The sequence below is a fragment of the Talpa occidentalis genome, unplaced genomic scaffold, assembly GCF_014898055.3.
Source record: "Talpa occidentalis isolate TD23 unplaced genomic scaffold, MPIMG_talOcc4v2.1, whole genome shotgun sequence".
Taxonomy (NCBI): Eukaryota; Metazoa; Chordata; class Mammalia; order Eulipotyphla; family Talpidae; genus Talpa; species Talpa occidentalis.
In genome coordinates, this window is record NW_026555331.1 from 127,317,315 (window position 1) to 127,336,665 (window position 19,351).

General features: G+C 33.8%; 1 protein-coding gene across 1 annotated transcript in view; it reads left to right on the plus strand.

Annotated features, from left to right (window-relative positions):
• Window positions 1-19,351, plus strand: part of FOXP2 (forkhead box P2) — a 1,127,785-nt gene that overhangs the window by 417,153 nt on the left and 691,281 nt on the right. The window contains exon 9 of the mRNA XM_054692568.1: window positions 2,303-2,506. The gene's annotated coding sequence lies outside the window, so the exon portion shown is untranslated. The remainder of the gene's footprint in view (window positions 1-2,302; window positions 2,507-19,351) is intronic.

Sequence of the window (19,351 nt, forward strand, 5' to 3'; positions counted from 1 at the left end):
AGCCCAGAAAGAGTGAGGATATGCTGGGGGCTGGGAGGACTGCCAGCCTCCTGGCCCCCAGCATCCCTGCCTGCCATATGCCTGGTAAATCTAAATAAAAGACCTGCAAAAGCCACTGAGGACTCTGACTCCTCCTTTACCAGGTCTGCTGGATCAGAAAACCTGCCCTGTGTCCTTCCTGCCTCTACAACACAGAAATTGCAGTCGTTCCTATCCCTTTCCACCACCAATACTCCTGATGTATGTGATAGTCACACTTTGTTTTGTTGCAGTTTAGTTCTGATGTATGTAGAGAAGGTGAGCCCAGTGTCTTCACACTACAACCATCTTTCCAGATTTTGTTTTCCTGTTTATGTCTATATTTTTCAACCAAAAGTATCTACATACTGACCTAGGAGTGCTAAGTCAAGCTCCATATAGGTGAATTCTTATTTAACACTACTAAGGTCAGCCCAAGTCAAGATGGGTGACCAAAAAATGGAACTAAATAATAAACATTAGTTGTCTCTCATCTGTTTTTATTTCCTCTCACCTTAAAATTATTCCATATTGTCTGGTTTCAGGATCTAAAAGCAAGTAAGTTATTTTCTGTTGCTTTCTGCTATAGTCTGGGTACAGATCAAATGACTAGTCACTAGAAACTCAAACAAGAATCAATTTCCAAATGACCCTGCAAGCAGGAATCAGAGACCTCAGTTGCTATTGTTAGTGTATTATATTTTCCTCTAAGATTTCCTGATTTTGAATTTGTCTCTTTCCTCCTCTTGAATATGCCAAGATTTCACACATCTTACACCACCACAATGTTCGCATGAATCCTTACTTCAAATTTCAGTCAGTAGTTTCATTCACCTTTAGTGGTTCCCTATATCTTTAAATCATCTCCCTAGGCTGCTTCCCTTTATTCATTCCAACACCGGCATCTTAATCACAAAGCACCCTTTTCTTCTTTATCACTTAGTGGGCTCCTGTGTAAGCCTCTGAGGTCTCTCCCGTCTCCTTAAGGAAAGGGAAAGAGTAGATTCCAAGACTCGAAGACAGACAGGCAGCTAATTAGGTGCAAGAGATTACTGACCATCCCTGCATAGTGTTTCCACAGGGTCAAGGAAAATTAAGAGGGTTGGAGGGAATTGGAATCCAACAGCTGCGCTCTGCAGACACAGAACCCAGGTACAGGAAATAGCAGTGTATGAGCACAGCCAAGCTAGTAACAAGAGAGGAACTTTTTCTAATGTTCAAAAGTTTAAATACTTAAATATTATAAATGTCAATGATTTTAAATTTTATAAATAAAATAATAAATTTATTATCAATAATAAATTATATTAAAATAAATTCCCTACTGGCTAATTGTCATTTTGCTATGGTATTGCATTTGCCAATGTGTATCTTAACTGGATCCCCTCTAAAGTCATTGTGTTTTTTGCCCACTAAGCACCCCTTTCCCTACATCACATTCCTAAATTTGCCAGAGTTATCAGTTGTCCAGGTAAATTTGAACTGCAGGTAAACAATTTTCATTTTTATATAAGTATTATAACATTATAGTATTATGTGGCATTAAATCATAGCAAAATATTCTTATTTATCAGAAATTCAAATGTAACTATATTTTTACCTGGCCACCTAACATACCTTCCAGTTTTGACTATTGATTTCGTGTAGAACCTCCAAAGAATAAACCATGGCCACCAAAATAGGCTATCTCCCAAACCCACAATGAGCCTGTTTCCTTGGAAATTTCTGCTTCTCAATTGTCTAGGTCATAGATATTCTTGTTCTAATGCATGGCAGCCAGTAAATGTTGCACTGAAAATCAAATACAACACTCTACTTGAGATTGTCCTCAACTAAACAGAATAGGACTAGCACCTCTCTCACTGTGGACTCTATTTCTGTTAATAGAGCCGAAAGTAACATTGGCTGTTTGTTAGGTTAGCTTCATCATACTGATATTGATCTTTATCTAATTCATATTAGGTGTTTCACATGTTTGGCTGAATGATATTTTACTACTAATTTTCAAGCCTTCCATTCTATTTTCAAAAATTCGTGACAGATTTTCCTCGTCCATTTTCTTTCAGAGATCCTTTATGCTCCCACTGACATTGCTTTACTCCTAATCAGGCTTGTCTGAGATTGTGCCATCAGAATTTCATGTTATGTGTGAAATTTTTTCTCTTAAAATTAAAAATTTAGTTTTATAAGGTATATGCTAACTATGCTTTGAATTACATCCTTTACACATCTCTTAATTCTCACATAAACATGGTAATTAAGTTCTGTTATTTTTGATTTACAGGTGAGGGAACAGACATTCAACAAATCAAGTGACTTGTCCAGGCAAACACTTGCAATGAAAGTAAAAGGGCTAGAAATGGAAGTGGCAAGGACAGAGACAAGCAAAGATGGTTGGACAACTCCCTAACCAGAAATAGTGGTGAGAGTGGCACCTCTGGAGAGAAGGCACAGCCTCAGAGTATTCCAAGGATCCACAAGTAAACAGGTAGGATTTTGACTGCACAGCAGCAGCTGCCAACCCCCTCTCCAGAACATAGTTAGACAGACTTTGAGTGGGTCTTTGGCTTTAGCAGATTAAAAAAGAGATTATAGAACCGAAGCATGGATTGAACTAGCCTGGACTGTGGTTGCCAGGTATCTAAAGTTTCTGAAAATTTAATTTTTTTTTTTTGTAAAATAGCAAACAAAAGTTAAAAAAAAAAAAGATTTCACCAGATGCTTGAAGAAGTTAAATTTTATTTTCATTCTTATACTGCCTCAATGATATTATGAAATTGTAGCCCTGGAAAAGGATATTAGAAATCTCTTACTTTTTCATTTTTTAGGCAAACAGAAGTCCAGATTATATGACTCATCCAAAAATCACAACTGTAGTGTTCCACGTTCTAGAGCCTGCATTCTCTAGTCCAATCTCTGTTAATTAGGCTATAATGATATGATCATTATATGATACAATCATAGTTTATTTTAACTCTAAGTTGGTAGCTAATAATACATATTTATTTTATTGTATTTTATTATTTTTTTAGTTTTTGTAAATATTTATTGTGTAGAAGAAGAGGGGTATAGATAGGCCAGAGATTCGGGGTTTGAGAGACAGAGTGGGAGTATAACAGGTGGATTGACTGAAATACACTGCCAAGGGGAGCAGTGGGTGAGACAGGATAGGTCTCCTGTACCATCTGTGGGCTAGCTCCCTGGCCAGGGATCAAACTCAGGCTGTAGCAGTGATAAATATTTATTTTAAATGACAGAGAATCTCTGTCATCTACCTATAATCTATCTACTTATTTATTTACCTGTTTATTTATTTGTCTGTATATCTATCCATCCATTAACATCTGCCTATCATCATCACCTTTCTGTCTACTAATTTGATTTCTTGTGCCTTGATGTCAGTAAGGTCTGAGACACTTGCTCTTTGCAAATAAGCAATGTGCCATCCAGTGGTAGGAAACCTGAATTGTAGTCATCAGTCTCAGCACAGCAGTTAAAGGAGTCACCAGACACTAATTCAAATGTCTCAGACTGGTAGAGCATCTTTTCCTTTTTACACAAAAACCTCTATGTGGCCTTTTACTTTTAATTTTTAATTACATATTTTTTATATAAGCTAATTTTTCCATCAGAGAGTAAACACTAGCTCCTATAAGCCAATAAAAGGGTGTTTTAAAAGGCTGAGAGCATCCAAATGTATCATTCTGCCCCAGAGCAACTTTCAACACAGCTATATCTTGGTGTATAAAAGTGTTTAGGATTAGAATGACATTTCCTAAGAATCTGTATTTAAAGTTTATTGACAACCTTTCAGGGTGTCCCAAAGTTGGCAGCTTTATAAGTTCAGTTGCTAGTTTTCTTCCGGGAAATACAAATGGGATTACTCCATATCATTCAAGGGATTAATAATTCCAGGGGCTAGCTTTAATGTTTGCTTTATTTGAAATTGACATAGCAACCTAAGTATTCTTTATTTAGTATTTTTTTAGTATATCTTTTCCATTTCTTTATTTTCAGTCTTTTGTTTTGATATATAGATGTTTTCATCAGACAAAGTGAGACCAACCAGAACAAATCCAATTACAAAAATTAGTTTTGTGATTATTTATATATATATATATATATATATATATGCTTATTCCTTTCCTCCATCTTTTGTCTACTATTTTACATGATTTTTCATTTAATTTTTGTTCTAAAGTTTTTATTTTTGAATTTCATTTTTATTCCTCTACCAGGTTAGAAATGTGTTATATTTTCATTGTTTTTAGCAGTTAGCCATTTTTATTTTTAGCATCCTTTGTTGACATAACAAAGTCTAATATTAACAAATATCTCTGTTTTGTCATAATATTAGAACAATTTCAGGTACATACTTCCCTATTTTATGTTAGTTGTCAAGTATATTAGGTACTACTTGCTTTAAACTTCCCATAATAAGGACTTTTGCAATTAAAGGATGTTTAGTTTTACCAAATTTGTAAGCCTTTATTTAGGGAGAAGTGCTGGATGCATCTTAATTCTTTCTTCAGAATACTCCTTTTGTAGGGTGCTGAAATGCCTTAATATTACTTTCATCAAAAGGCCAAATATTAAAAAAGCTCTCAGAATTTTTTTTTTAAAGATTGTTTTACGTACAAGAACTGGGGTACAGGCCAGAGCTGCAGGGAATGAGAGGATTCACCAGAGACAGAGTGAGGAACAGAACAGGCAGATCAACTGAAATATACTGCTGAGGGGACAAGCAGGCAAGACAGGAAAGATCTGCTATGCCATGTGGGTAGTTTCCTGGCCAGCCAGGGATCGAACTCATGCTGCAGATAGCTTCAAAGTGCTGTGGTCAACCTCTTGTGCCACCAAGAAGGCCTCAGCTCTCAGAATTTGTCTGGAAAAAATGCCTTTATTTTACCCTCTCTCTTAACCAATCATTTAGCTGGGTATAAAAGTCCATTTGTTTACTCACTTATTCTGAGCCTTTTGAAAGTATCTCTTCATTGCTTGTGGCAGTTCTTGGTACTCATAAACAGCCTATTCTCATTCTGATTACCTTTATTGAGTAAGTTGATCTACCCTTTCTTCTGAAATTTTTTAGTATATTATGCAGTTTCACAACATGACTACTTATAGATTTAATCCTATTTTCTTGCTCTGGCTATGTGTGCCACTTCAGTCTCAAATCTCATTTCTCTTTCAATTTTGACAAACTTTCATGTAAAATTGCTGTGAATATTGACTCATCCTAGATTCTGTCACTTCTAAAATACCTTTCAGACAGATGGGGATTTTCTTGTGTTATCTTCCACATCTTTTAGTATTCATCATTGTGATGGCTAATTTTATATGTCACTTTAGCTATTATCAGGTTTTTTGTTTTGTCAGACACCACTCTAGATGTTATGGTAAGGTATTTTTAGATGTGGTTTAATACTGAAAACAATAAACATTGAGTAGAAAGGAACACCTTTCCTCATCTAATTATTGAAGGCCATAAGAAAAAAAAAAAACAAAAAAACAAGGTCCTCTGAGGAGGTAGGAATTCTGCTTCCAGACTTCTTTCTGACTGAAAACTGCAACATCAATTCTTCTCTAGGTTTCCATTCTCAGAGTCTACTCTACAGATTTGAGACTCACCAGTTCCTACAATATCTATCTTTCTATTCATCTTCTGTCTGTCTATTTATCACATATGTGTGTGTGCATATACATACATACATATATATGTATGTATGTATAGTGATAGAGATGTCATAGAACATATGGATTTATTGCAGAATATAAAACAATACATATAAAAGAGTATATTTGTATCTCTATCTCCTGTTGCTTCTATTTCACTCTTTTTAAAAAAGATTTATTTATTTATACAAGCACTGGGTACAGTCAGAAGTGCGGGAGGGTGAGAGAATTCACCAGTGCCAGAGCGGGGAATAGGCAGACCGACGAAGTACACTGCTGAGGGGAGCAGCGGGTGGCAGGAGAGGTCTGTGCATCACGTGGGACCCTCACCTGGTGGCCGGGAATAGAACCAGCACTTCAGAGGCTGCGGGCAGCTTCGCAACCCAGTACTCAACTGCTGTGCCACCAGGGAGGCCCAAGCTTCTATTTCTCTAGAGAATCCTGACTAAAATACTCATATTTTGCATTCTATTTCTCTGTGTTGCCTTTTAGCTTGTGGGATTATTTTTCTTCAGCATCCTGTTTACTAACAAAATTCCAGCAGTTCCTAATCTGTTTAAAATTCCCATTCAATTATTTTGTTTCCTCTTAATTGAAAAAAAAGTTTATTTTTCCAAATATTCCTGCCTATGATTGCGGTATGCTATCTATGATTTGATTATGATTCTCCTTCTCCTATAAAAATTATTTACTTTATAATTCTTTAGGTTGTTTTGTATATCCAGATTTGAGGAACTAAGCTACTTGTGTATTGCCCTTGCTAGCTCTCCATTATGGTGATTTGATTTTTCATCAATGTGGGATTATTTTTCTGCAGGATTGTGATTCTTAAGTGTAAAAATAACAGTGCATAGGTTGCTTCTTATGAAGCTTTGGGAGTTGTCATGATTTTCAACTAAATAAATTCTACTCCTTGAACCCCCTTAACCATAGGCTTCCTAAAATGCCCCAGCTCCTCAGCTACCCTCACTCTACTATCTAGATCAGATCCTTTATGACTAGGTTTCATAAAGTACTTTTTATTTGATATCATTTGAGTTTGTAGTTATACTTGTTAGTATGATTACTTGAGAAAAACATGTCATTACCCCCACCTTCAATAGCTTCTTAATTCCATGATTTATGTATATATATAGAGAGAGAGAGAAAGAGAGAGAGAGACATATATATATGCACACATATATATGTGTGTCTATGTATGTTTGTGTGTGTGTATACACATACGTATATATTTAAGCTCATCATTTTATCCCTAACACCTGGCATAAAGCCACACATAGTAGTCATTAATAAATTATCTCTTGGTTAACAAAATGACCAAGTAAATGCATCTTCTTATCCCGCTTACTGTGAGAAAGTTCTCCTGGGTATATTACATTCAGATACTGAGTGAATTCACTTTAAGCTTTAGGATTCTATATGAGGTTTTGAAATTTTGAAATTTCAGTCATGTAAAACCACCAAAAGGTGCCTTTTATAATTCTACAAAGCATTTGACTAGCCCCCCAACAAAAAAAAAATTGTATACTCCCCTCCACATGAAGTAATGTTTGATCATGTGAATACCATGAGGCAATTGCAAACTGAAATGAAGTTCCTAATTCAGGTTTTAGGGACCTTGATCTTGATTTCAAGCTGGGAGACTTCAGTTCAGGATTTTCCTAATATTCAGATGAAATGATGGGTGCCAGGAAACTTTAGATATTTATTTATGCATACAAGATCTGGGTGTAGGCCAGAGGTGTGGGGGGGTGAGAGGATTCACCAGAGACAGAGTGGGGTGCAGAATTAGGCAGATGAACTAGAATAGACTGTTCTGGGAAGCAGCAGGTGAGACAGGAGAGGCGTGCTGTGCCATATGGGTTAGCTCCCTGGCCTGGGATTGAAATCTGGCTGCAGTGGCTGGTGATAGCTTGGTAGCAGAGACTTTCACCTCTGCACCACCAGGGAGGCCCAGAAACTTTTGAAATTTAAAGAAGTGAATTAGAATTTTCTATATTTGATTGCAGAGCACTATAAAACTGATAATTTTAGAGTTTAAATGAAACTTAGGTTACTTTTCTATAGCATTCTTAAATGTTCATGTACTGTGATAGTCATTAAAGAATGTAAATTTAGGTATCAGATTCTGAAGTAGAAGAAATTTTCATTACTGGCTTACTAGTTGTTGATATATATTAATTTAAGCTTCATGTTGATAGGGGTGTGTGTCTGTCTGAGTGTGTGTATGTGTGTTCTGCTGGTCCCAAACATTTTAGTCCAACTACTTTTAGTAGTAGTGTCATTTTTTTGATTGTGTAGCTATCCCTTAGGAATAAATGATAGCTTGATCAAAAAACAGGAGTTAAATAACTTGATTATTCAATATTTTATCTTGCACATATGTGCATATACATAAGGTTGGAGGAAATGAAAAGTGAGTGGGAAAGCCACTTGTTGCATAGATGCATTGGGTTTAATCAATCCTTATATAATTTCATGTAATAACTGCTAAAGCATGAATGAATTTTTAAATATTCAAACTTTAACATTGAACATAACCACATCTGTAGACTTCTGTTATATTTCCTCACTTACAGGAACTTGAATTAATTTTCATTTTAATACCCACATAGGTCATGTTTGATTGTTTTAATTTACCATAAATAAAAAGCAAAAGTTTTAATCAAAATATAATTTAATCATCGCCAATTTAATAGTTGTTCAATTTCAAATGGCCGGTAAATCTTTTCTTCTTTTTTTTTCTTTTCCTTTTTTATTTTAGCCTCATAAATAGTCATCTGGCATTAAATATTTGTGATCTAGGCCAGTAACCTTTTTCAATCTCACAGGACCTTTTTTAATTAAACTATATCTTTGTCCCATGTCTGTAATCCTCTCACTGACATTTTATATACAAGATACCTTGCTGAAAAAAGGTCAAGCAGTACAGTTATAAATGGAAAAGAGATTAAAAGAATTCTCAAGCCATGGTGTGATCTAAGAGTGAGTTAAATATGGAGCAATACTTAGTAGACATGCTCAGTAGACAAGGAGGAATCCTTTGGGTAGATATTAATGTTTGAGGCAGGAAAGCAAATGAAAAACATTTTTATGGCAAAATAAAAATACACATTTTTTCCATAAACCATAGTAATTATTGTGAAGGACCACCATGATGCTATTAAGCTATAAAATGTTCAGGAAAACAATTGCAGAATATAGCTAAAGCGTTTGTATAATTCTTGCCTACAAAGACACTTTTGTTGCTCCGTAAACCTTGCAAATGTCAGTCTAGTGTTAAGGTTAATTAACTCTAGAAGTAAAAGAAACATGTTGAAACTTCTATGCATCAATGAAGAGTAAGAAAGGAATCCAAGAACTAAATAAAAGAGGAGTGAACTAATGCCACATTACTGAAAATTCTATTTTAGTGTCTATATATTGAAGAGTAGTTACAGTGTTTGGAAGGTAAATACATTCACAGAAGTAACTTACATTATTTTCACCAGAACATTAAGCAGAAATTGAAAACGGATTTTTTCCCCCTTTAATATTCTCCAGCTGGCATGTTATGACTAAAACTTGCTGAATCCATGCCACACTGTGATGCATTTAATGGTGTACATGGGTACAACTAAACAATACATTACTTGTAATGTCTGAAATAACCTAGCAAAGCATGGTACTCAAGTGTTGAAATACCACTGTCTGTTCCTTAGAGGTTGCTTAGTTATACCCAAGAGGCCAACCTTCTCTGAAAAGCCTTTACCACTAATTTCTTTCTGTCACTTTTATATAGTCCAGTGATAAAAGGGCACCCTTTCATTCCTATGTCATCAGAATGGTGTTATTTAGATGTTAATGCTGGAGGCTAAGCAATTGACACAGGAGCTTTAATCATAAGACTCTTCTTTAGAGTTCCTAGTGTTTGTATTTATAAATGACCCACTTGGCTACAATATCTTTTAATTTTTTTAAAAAAGCCCATAAAGTAAAATAAGATAAAAACAGAATTTTAACTTTGCCCTGAGCTAAATCTTTTTTGGTGTCTCCGAGGCTTTGAATTTCTGGGCAGAATCTTTGTCAGTGCTAAATGAAAAGGTTACTGTTTGCAGTTTCCTTCAGCTATTATAAGATTGCTGGCATTGACTGCACTATCAGGTTCCAGCAGGTCAGTCCCTGTCCAAAGTAACTGGATGCCTTGTTTGAGAAATGTGATAGTTGATGGACTGACATTATGATGCTTGTGACCCAGCCTGTGCCCCAAGCATCAAATCAACTACAGTACAGACAATAAGAACAGTTTCTAAACATAACCTGGCAGATGTTTTGTGCGTACATTTACATAGTGGAAAATATTTTAATTAGCAAAACTAGCTATTTTCTAAAAAATCAAACAACACAAACAAGTTCATTAAGTTTTTGTGGTCGTTTTTAATATGTTCTATTGGAGTGCAGCTATTTTTTTCTTTCCATAGGACTTATCCATCTACATGTAATTTTAGACTCAGACCAATTAAAAAGAGAAAAATTCAGCGAATCAAATGATTCCCTTTTCTAAATAAAACTTTCAATTTTCTGAACAGATAAAAATGACTAATTGATTTTTCCATTGATAAAGTTGAGCTTTTGGTAATCAAAAGTCTGTTGAACCATTGATTAAATTAGGCAATATGAGTCAATCTAGTCAAGACAAATCAGGTCTTTGATCCATGATTTTTTTTTTTTGTTTATTTTCTTAACAGATAAACTTGTTATTAGCAAACTAAATTACTAGGCTGCAAATTATGAAAAATGATCTATTGAATTACATTGAGGAGGACAAAGCACTCCTCAGTGACCCATTATTACTATTGTCATTGTAGGTATGTTCAAATTCATGAAAATAAGGTTCAGGAAAGTTATATAATTTGCCTAAGTTCATAGTAAGTTCGTTTTTCTCTAAAATCATGTTTTTCCAAGTACATCATCTTTTCTACTTACAAATCTGTACAGTCATTGGGAATAGTTACTTTAAAGTTTATTTATGTATTTTCCCATTTTTATCATACTGCCTACATATAATACCCAAGGCTTTAATTTTATTTTACCTATAGATCAATGTGTAAATAAACTGAGAATATAAAATATTGACAGATGTCAAAATTATATTCAAGAAATTTTTTTTTAAAAGAAAGACACAAGGTTTTATTTGGATGTGCCCGTACATATAAAATAAAAAGAATTTTAATATGTACATATGGACTATATCTTTGAGAATTTTCTATGTTCCCTGCTTCATAAAAGCTATAATTTTTAATGACTTCAGATATTCACACAATATATATTCACTATTAGAAAAAGAGCAAGATGATGTGGTAAATACACTTAGAGTTTGCTAGGTGGTGCTGCAACATGTATTTGTAATACTCTACTGAAAGTGTCTATTTGAAGAGAAAATTTTCTTGTAATTAGAAATATTCAGATCTATAATGATATTGGAAGTATTCTTATGTTATAGACTTTGTTTTTTCAGAAACAAAATTATAGTACCTCCTATCATTCTATCATATCTCATAAAGATTTATTCATAAGGACCATATCATTAAACAGTATGTATTAAATTAATAAGCAAGATATAGTTTTATAGTCAAACTAATTGGGGATGAAATCACACTGGTAATACTATTACCCTGTTATGTAATGCCAACAATGTCATACCGTGTTGGATATGACACAAAACTTCCACAATCAAGGACATTTAAATTACTATTGCAGCAAGTTTGTATAACAAACTAGTTGTTATAAATTAACTCTTACTGAGCATAATTAGAAAAGATAGATGATTTTTAATTCTGTTTGAAATCATTGAAAGTTCACAAGGTGGGATTTGAGAAGCAGGCAAATTCTTCTGAGGAAGGTAGATCTTCCTCACTTCTGAGGTGGTGATCTCAAGAAAAAGATTTTTCCTTTATCTTAAAGATAGTATAACACTTCCTAAGTAGCTGAGAAGCTAAGCAAAGCTTACAGGAGATTGATACCTATGGAGAGATAAAAACTGAAATATAGATTCTAGGTAGAAAGAGGGGCTCTGGTAGTTATTCCAATAATTAACTTAAAATCCCTAAAGTGTTATCCTAATAGTAAAACCATAAAAAATGGCCTTCAAAAATTGAAAGTAAATAGTAAAGACACAATCAATATGTATGTACTTACATAAGTATGTACTTACATAAAATTGAATATTGAGTATACAAAATAATATTAATAAGTTGTAAGATTTTAAATACATGTATAATTAAAACACTAGGGATTATGCATTTGTCAAAATTCATAGAATTTTATAGAACAAATAGGAAAACTTTAGTAAATGCAATGTAAAAGTCAATTAGAATAGTGTGGGCTTCAGGATAGAGTGCAGACTCTGACAAGAGTGTGTTGCAGATATATGATATAATTTCATTGAAGGGGTTGGAAGAAAGTTTAAGTAACTTAGAAAATGAGTAGACACTATAAGTACTGAAGAAACATATGTGCACAAGCACTGAGCTCTAGCTAATAAAGTTGTTTCCTATGAGGGTAAGGTTAATAATTCTGATATCATTATTTGTGTGTACAGGGATTGAGTAAATAAGCAATTAGATGATGCACAGGGGAGCAGGTTTCTTAACTACTGGAGTGAGAAATTATAGATAAGGGTGGAAGGCTAGAGAATCAATGTGGTACTGGATTAGAGACAGAGACATCAATAGGAACGCATATTTAGCTTAATATAGATACAGATGGCTACATATAGAAATAATAATAGACGTGTGTGTGTGCATGTGTGTGTCTGTGTGTATGGGGCTTAGTACATTGCATTTATTTCCTAGCACTGACTGCTCAGAGGGCCTAGAAGCAAAGACACTGCAATAGCAACAAACATAACCAGAATCCTTTGTTTGCGATAAAAGGAACTAGGCTGTTTTAGGATGGGGAAGGGAATATTCAGAATTAGTCTGGATTATCTTAAAGTGCCAGAAAGAAAAGAATTGTGTAGAAAGCAAAACAATGGGGTGTATGTTAAAGGAAACAGGAACCAACTGAAAGAGTTCCCAATGGTTAAAGCTATTTATTTGAACAACAAAATAATACAATATTGGCTTATAACCTATGTATAAATGAGTACCAATGATGTAAATACCTATATGTAAATAGATATTTGAATAAATAATTGGTTGGCGAATAATAGACAAATTTCCCATTGAGGAGAAAATAAATAATTTACATAGATTTATTACCCTCAAGGTAGTGGAACATGATTCCCTACTCCTTAAGTATGAACTCTACACAGTGACTACTTTCTAAAACGTACACTGTTGAAAAGAAACAACAGTATGTACACATACAAACCCATTATTAGTGATAAATCATGCTGTTGATGTGTGATGAGGATGTCTCTTTACCGCTGTACTCTTCCTTCCCCCAACTCACAATTTTGTTTAACCATATGAAAAAATTCAGGAAAATCCATATTGAAGGATATTATATGAAATACTTGGCCTATAATTCTCAAGGTGATCAAAAACAAGGAAAGTTTAAGAAACTATCACAGTCTTTAGTCTCCTTGAGACTAAAGAGAGATGACAAATAAATGTAATGTGGATCCTGACTAGGGTTCTGTCATATAATGAGAACATTAGGTAAAAATTAAAGTCTGGGGCCTCCCCTGGTGGCGGAGGTGGTTGAGTGCTGTGCTGTGAAGCTGTCCACAGCCTCCTTAGCGCTGGTTCAATTCCCGATCAGCCAGGGAGAATCCCACAAGGCGAGGCAGATGCCTCCTGTCTTGCCCGCTGCTCCTCTCAGCAGTGCCTTCAGTCCTCTTGCGTGTCCTGCTCCCTGCTCTGTCTCTGGTGAATCCTCTCAACCTCCTGCGACTCTGCCTGTACCCCACCTCCTGTATAAATAAAAATAAACCTTTAAAAAAAAATAAGACTCTAGAGATTAAAGAGTATAAAATCATTTGTAAAAACAGGAAGTTTTATAAGATTAGTTTAAATCTCTATACATTAGGAATTAGTAGATTTAATCACATGAAAGTACAGGTATTATTTTTATCCATAAAGATGGCAATTGCATATGATTCTGCCAAACACATTTTAAAAATCAAATAAGTAATCTAGTTAGAAGACAAAAATTATATTTTGAATTAAAAAAGAGGAAAGTATTTTGCTTAGAAGGCATACACCCTAAACATTAAGACTGTAAAGAGGCTTAAAGTTACAGTGTGGGAAAACCTGTGCTATATAAATGCCAAACCTAAGAAGGTTGCCATAGCTATACTGATATCAGGGAAAGTCTATCTTTCTTTTGAGTTTATCTGAATCATTCATAAAATTTACTTATTCTGAGACTCACCAATTCTCAAACTAAGACGAAAATCACACATTGAAATAAGGTTGAAAACAATAACAAAGCAACTAGAGATAAATCCATATGTTTCCATGTCAAACAATAATCACTGGATAAAAGAAGAAATCACAGTGAAAGTTAGAAAATATTTTGACTGAATGATACTGTAAATATCTATCAAAACTTGGGATATACCTGAAATAATTAGAATATATATGTGACAGGAAATCTTTTTTGCAAATGAAGAACTCATGAAATAATATAATTTGTGAAAACTGATATAGGAACAATAGAAAATATGTATCCAATTAAGAAAACAAATATCTAATTAAAAATCTTTCTCTAAATAAATCTTTGGGTTATGTTAGGTTCAACAGTGAATATTTCTAAAATTGCAGAATACCAAATTTACAGACTCTCTTCCTGACCACAGGAGAATCATGTTATAAAATAAACATTTTGATATGAAAACTTGACAAAACCACTTCAAGAAAGAATAATTACAGGTTAATCTCCCTTATGAACATACACAGAAAAATAATAATGCAATTATCAAACAAAATCCATAGTTATATAATGAAAAATTATATGTGAAAGCCAATTGATCTATTCCAAGGATATAAATATATATGTATATCTCTACATATGCATATATATCTAAAGTTCATATATATAATCATTTATTTCAATAGCTACACAAAAATATTTGACTTAACACTCATAATAAAACTCTAAGTAAACTAAGAATAAAGGGGAACTTTCTTAATCTGATCAAGGGATCTACAATAAACCCTACAGCAAACACCATACTTACTTGAAAATATTACAAGTTTTCCCTCTGAGTTTAGAATAGAAAGAATGCCTCCAGATGTCACCTATATTTAACATTGTTCTAGAGTTCCTATCTATGGGAGTAAGGCAAAATAAAAACATAAAACTTACTAAGATTAGAAAGGCAAAAACAAAAATACTGCCATCATTCACACCTATATTCATAATTAAGTATTCAAACTTTTTAAAATTGGAATAAAGAGAATATAACACTACAACTGATCATTTTTCATGAGTTCTGAATTTGTGAGTGCTTCCACGTGATAAAATTTTTTTGTTCACACCAAAATCAAGACTTAGTACTTTCATGATCATTTGTGAACATACATGAAGGAAGTGTTTAAAATTTGAGACTCCAAACAAGCAGACATTCTGTCACCTTGTTTCATTTCTCACAAATAACTGTCCTTCTCAGTCTGTTTACATTTTATGCAATTTTGTGGGGGTTTTGTTGGTGATTTCCCTTTTTAAAATGATTTCCCTTTTTAAAAGAGTAGAGCAGAAGTGCTGTCTTGTGTTCCTATGCTCAAAAAGTCTGTATATGTTACATGGAAAACATTTTTTTCTATGCTTCATTAAGGCATGAACTATGATAATGTACACTGTGAATTCAATGTTAATTAACAGTATGTATTAAATAAGATGTCTCTAAGTAGAAACACATGAAACATTGAATGAGGAAAATGTGACGAGAGGTGTACAGGAACATCATTCTTTATTTCCTCTATAAGCGATGGTTCAGATTTACTTATTCAGAGTACAGGGTGACTTTATGGAATGTCATTACTGGGAAAAATTAATATTAAGTGTATATTATATTAGGCACTATATACAATTAACAATTAAAATGTTTAGATATTATGCAAAATGTAGTTTAAAAGATAAAAAAAACTTCAGAATAATTATAACAAGAGATAAAACCACACAAAAAATCCAACACATTATCAGGAAAAATTAAAGGAACTACATTTTTCTTGTGTTTAGTCTCACACAGATACATCAAAAATATGCATGGAAATAAAATTCCATAATTTCCTTGTGTCTTCCTTATTGCTCATAGTCCTTGAAGTTAGACTTAAATATCTGTAGTAAGATTTGGTGACTGCATTTCTGATTCTCATTTAGTGAATTTTCTGGAAAAATAGATTTACCAGTCATTGTCTTCTTTTTAAAATAAATATTCCCCAACAGTCCTTTGGCTGCTGAGGTATTTTCATCTTTAAGATGTCCACATTAAGTGCAGTCTCTAGAGAGGAGTGCAGTCTGAAGCAAGTTTGCTAATATCTTAGGAATAGGAAGATGTAATCAGAATGAGTGAAGAAATGGGAAGATGATGGATGGTATGGAAAAAATTAAAGACAGATGTTATATAATAGTGTTTTATAAATCCTGTTCACACTGATGATTCTTTGAAAATTAAATCTTACATGTGATAGCTTTTTTCCTAACCCCAGAGGAAATGAGGAAAGGTTATTCTTATATATACTAAGGCAGATTTCTTAGGGAAAGTCTACTATGAAGAACTCGTTTCTTTCTCATGATCTCAATCCATCCTTATTTTTCTCTCTGGCTTCACTTTTTAATGAGTTTCTTCACTCACTTCCCTTTTGTATCATTATGGATATTATTAATATGAAGCTGTTCCCTTAGCTTTTTTAGTTTTTGCATCACACCTAACTTTTACTATTTGAGATGCACATCATAAGCTATAGTTTTTACAATCCACAAATAGGAAATAATATTTTTCAATGCCATTCTTAGAGGGATACAATTAATATTGTGTGATAATGTTAAGTTCTAAATATCAGGAAGCCATGCCTGCTGGTCATATTCTTCAAATCTCCTAGAAGTCTCAGTGTCTGAATATTAGAAAAGAAATGGAGTCTGTATTAAGCCCAGTCATATTACATCCCTAATCAGGGAAATTGGGTTCCTCTCCTAAAATAAACAGAGTGCTAGAATCTTCCCTCAAGACACTATTCTTCAAGTGTTATTTCTGTGGTGAGTAAGAATCATTCATTTCCCCCTTATCTTTTCCAAGTGAATGTTTCATTGTTCAGCTGAGCTGACAGAACAGATGAAGGCGAAATAGGCAATACTCAGGAGCACAGTTACTGATAAATAATTACAACAAGGACATTATAATTATTTAATTAAAATCTGTGCATGGGGAGAGATTATGAGTCTTTCAGCTTGCTACCTCATTTAGATGATACTAGTCATTAACCAATTTATCTGGAGTCAGCGCCTAAATGTCCACATGCTCCACTTTATCTTTGAAACCTGTGCAGTCAGCAGCATGGCTGCATGCTCTGTGTCCCACTGCTGGGGAGCACAGGCATACTCCCTAATAGCTTTAGGAGACACTGACATGTCTTAACTACCCATAACCATCTCGTAAACTTTCTTTGGGATTCCGAAGGTTTTCCTTTGAATCAGTGTTCAGAAATTTTGGTGGCATTTGCTTTTATCAAGAACACACTGAAACCTCTGCCAAAGAATATAAATAAACAAAATGCAATTTCTTTTCTGATGTATTCAAAGAAACTGGATTAAATGTGGAGGGTTAATCTGTATGGCAGTTTTACACCACCAACCCCAAAGACAGCTCTGTAGTAAGACTGTGGATACCAGTGTTTCAGTCTCCATATAGAAATGTAAGTCCCTGTTCTTTAAGCATTTCTTCTTTTGTTAATAAAGAAAATGGCAACTACATTCTCAGTATAGAAAATACTGTTAGGAAAAAGGAAATAAAGGGAAGAAACACTGATCTTAATTTGTGAATGAAGTTTCCTTTTTCTCTTTTTCTCTTTCTCTCCCTCTCTCTCTCTCTCTCTCTCACATGTACACATGTACACACACTTTATTTATTGTCTAGTATTACTTTAATAAGTCACTTAGTTTACTCTGTGGCCCAATTTTTCAAATTCACCTAGTTTCTAAAAATGTAACAAATTACTCCGTATCTGAAATCACCTTGAAGTAGGACATCCTGGTCAATCAATAAAGTCTTACAGGCACAGTACCTAAGACAACTAACACAACTTGAACGATAGGTAGAAATTTTTAAGAAAAATTTAAAATGTGATCCCTGAACCCTGGACTACTTCCTTAAATACATAATATGATATGACTACCCAAAGTAGTGGAGTCATTTCTGGAGTCATTTGAGAATAATGAATTTGAAATTTTATACACTCTAAAGAAATTTCGTAAAATAGGCCTCTGGTATTTTAATGACTCCCTAAAAATATAAATTTCAGGAACACTAAATGTTCCTGATATTGTTGTACCCACAGAAAGCCAAATACACATATACCCTTTTTCAAGAATTCCATTCTGCTCTCTTTCCTTGACATAGGTGATGATCGTGTTATCCATGCAGGAGAAAAGACTAAGTTAGAAAAGGCAAGGCTGATCAACCTTTAGAATCTGTTTTATATGTAGTTATAGTCTCTTACCAACATGTGAATTCAGATATCTTTCCATGTAAATTTCTTACTTTATAAAAGTCTACTTTCCATTTCCTTTCTGCTTACATACAGGCCCTGTTAAAGCAGCTCTACTTTCAGGGACCAATTTAGACTCTGACTCAGGATTTAACCTTTTCTTTCCCCTCTACCTGATATGTTCCCTTTTTCACTAATCTAGTTTCTGGCCCCTTTTTTGTTATTCAAACATTACCTTAAATATAACATTTTTGGAGAAGTATTCCTTTACTAACCTATTTAAATAGGCACCCTCTTCTTATACTCCATCCTAACTGCTCCTTTGTTACCTTCATACCTAGTCTAAGACATAAATACACATTTGCTTAAAGGCTTTATTTTGACACTTTGATCAAAGCATTTAATAAAGACCCCCAAAATCTTAAGAAATAGTAAATAGCACTAGAACATTAAGCATCACAATTTTACCCTGCATGTAGGCTTTTCTGCTTTGCCGCATATCCTCACCTCTGGAGATGATGAACAGACTGTTTGTATCTTTCCTTTTGTTTCTTTCAAGTTTCAACTCTGAGACTTGACCCTAGTAAGTACTCATTCAACATTCATATAAAAAATAATTAAATTGAAATTTCTACTGCTGTAAATAGCCAATTTTAAAATTCATAGCATATGAAATAATTTGACATTTTTTATGAAAACTCATTGAAACCATTGAGACTGTAACTATCAGGAAATACATACACACACACACACACACACACACACACTGATATATCACATTTTGTTGTGTTTCTAATTTAAATCTATTGTTCAATGTAAATAGGCTTTTCCCTCCAGAAAATCTATTCAGAAGTAGCAACTATTTCTAAGATAGCATGACTTGGGTTACATAAGGTTAGTTTCAGTATCATGCAAGAAATTAGTTGAGTCAGAAAAAAGAGCTCACATCATCTTAAAAACCTTAACACAAATAAGCAGCAGAAATAGTTGTGAAGGTTTAGCAAATAACAAATAACACAGTGACT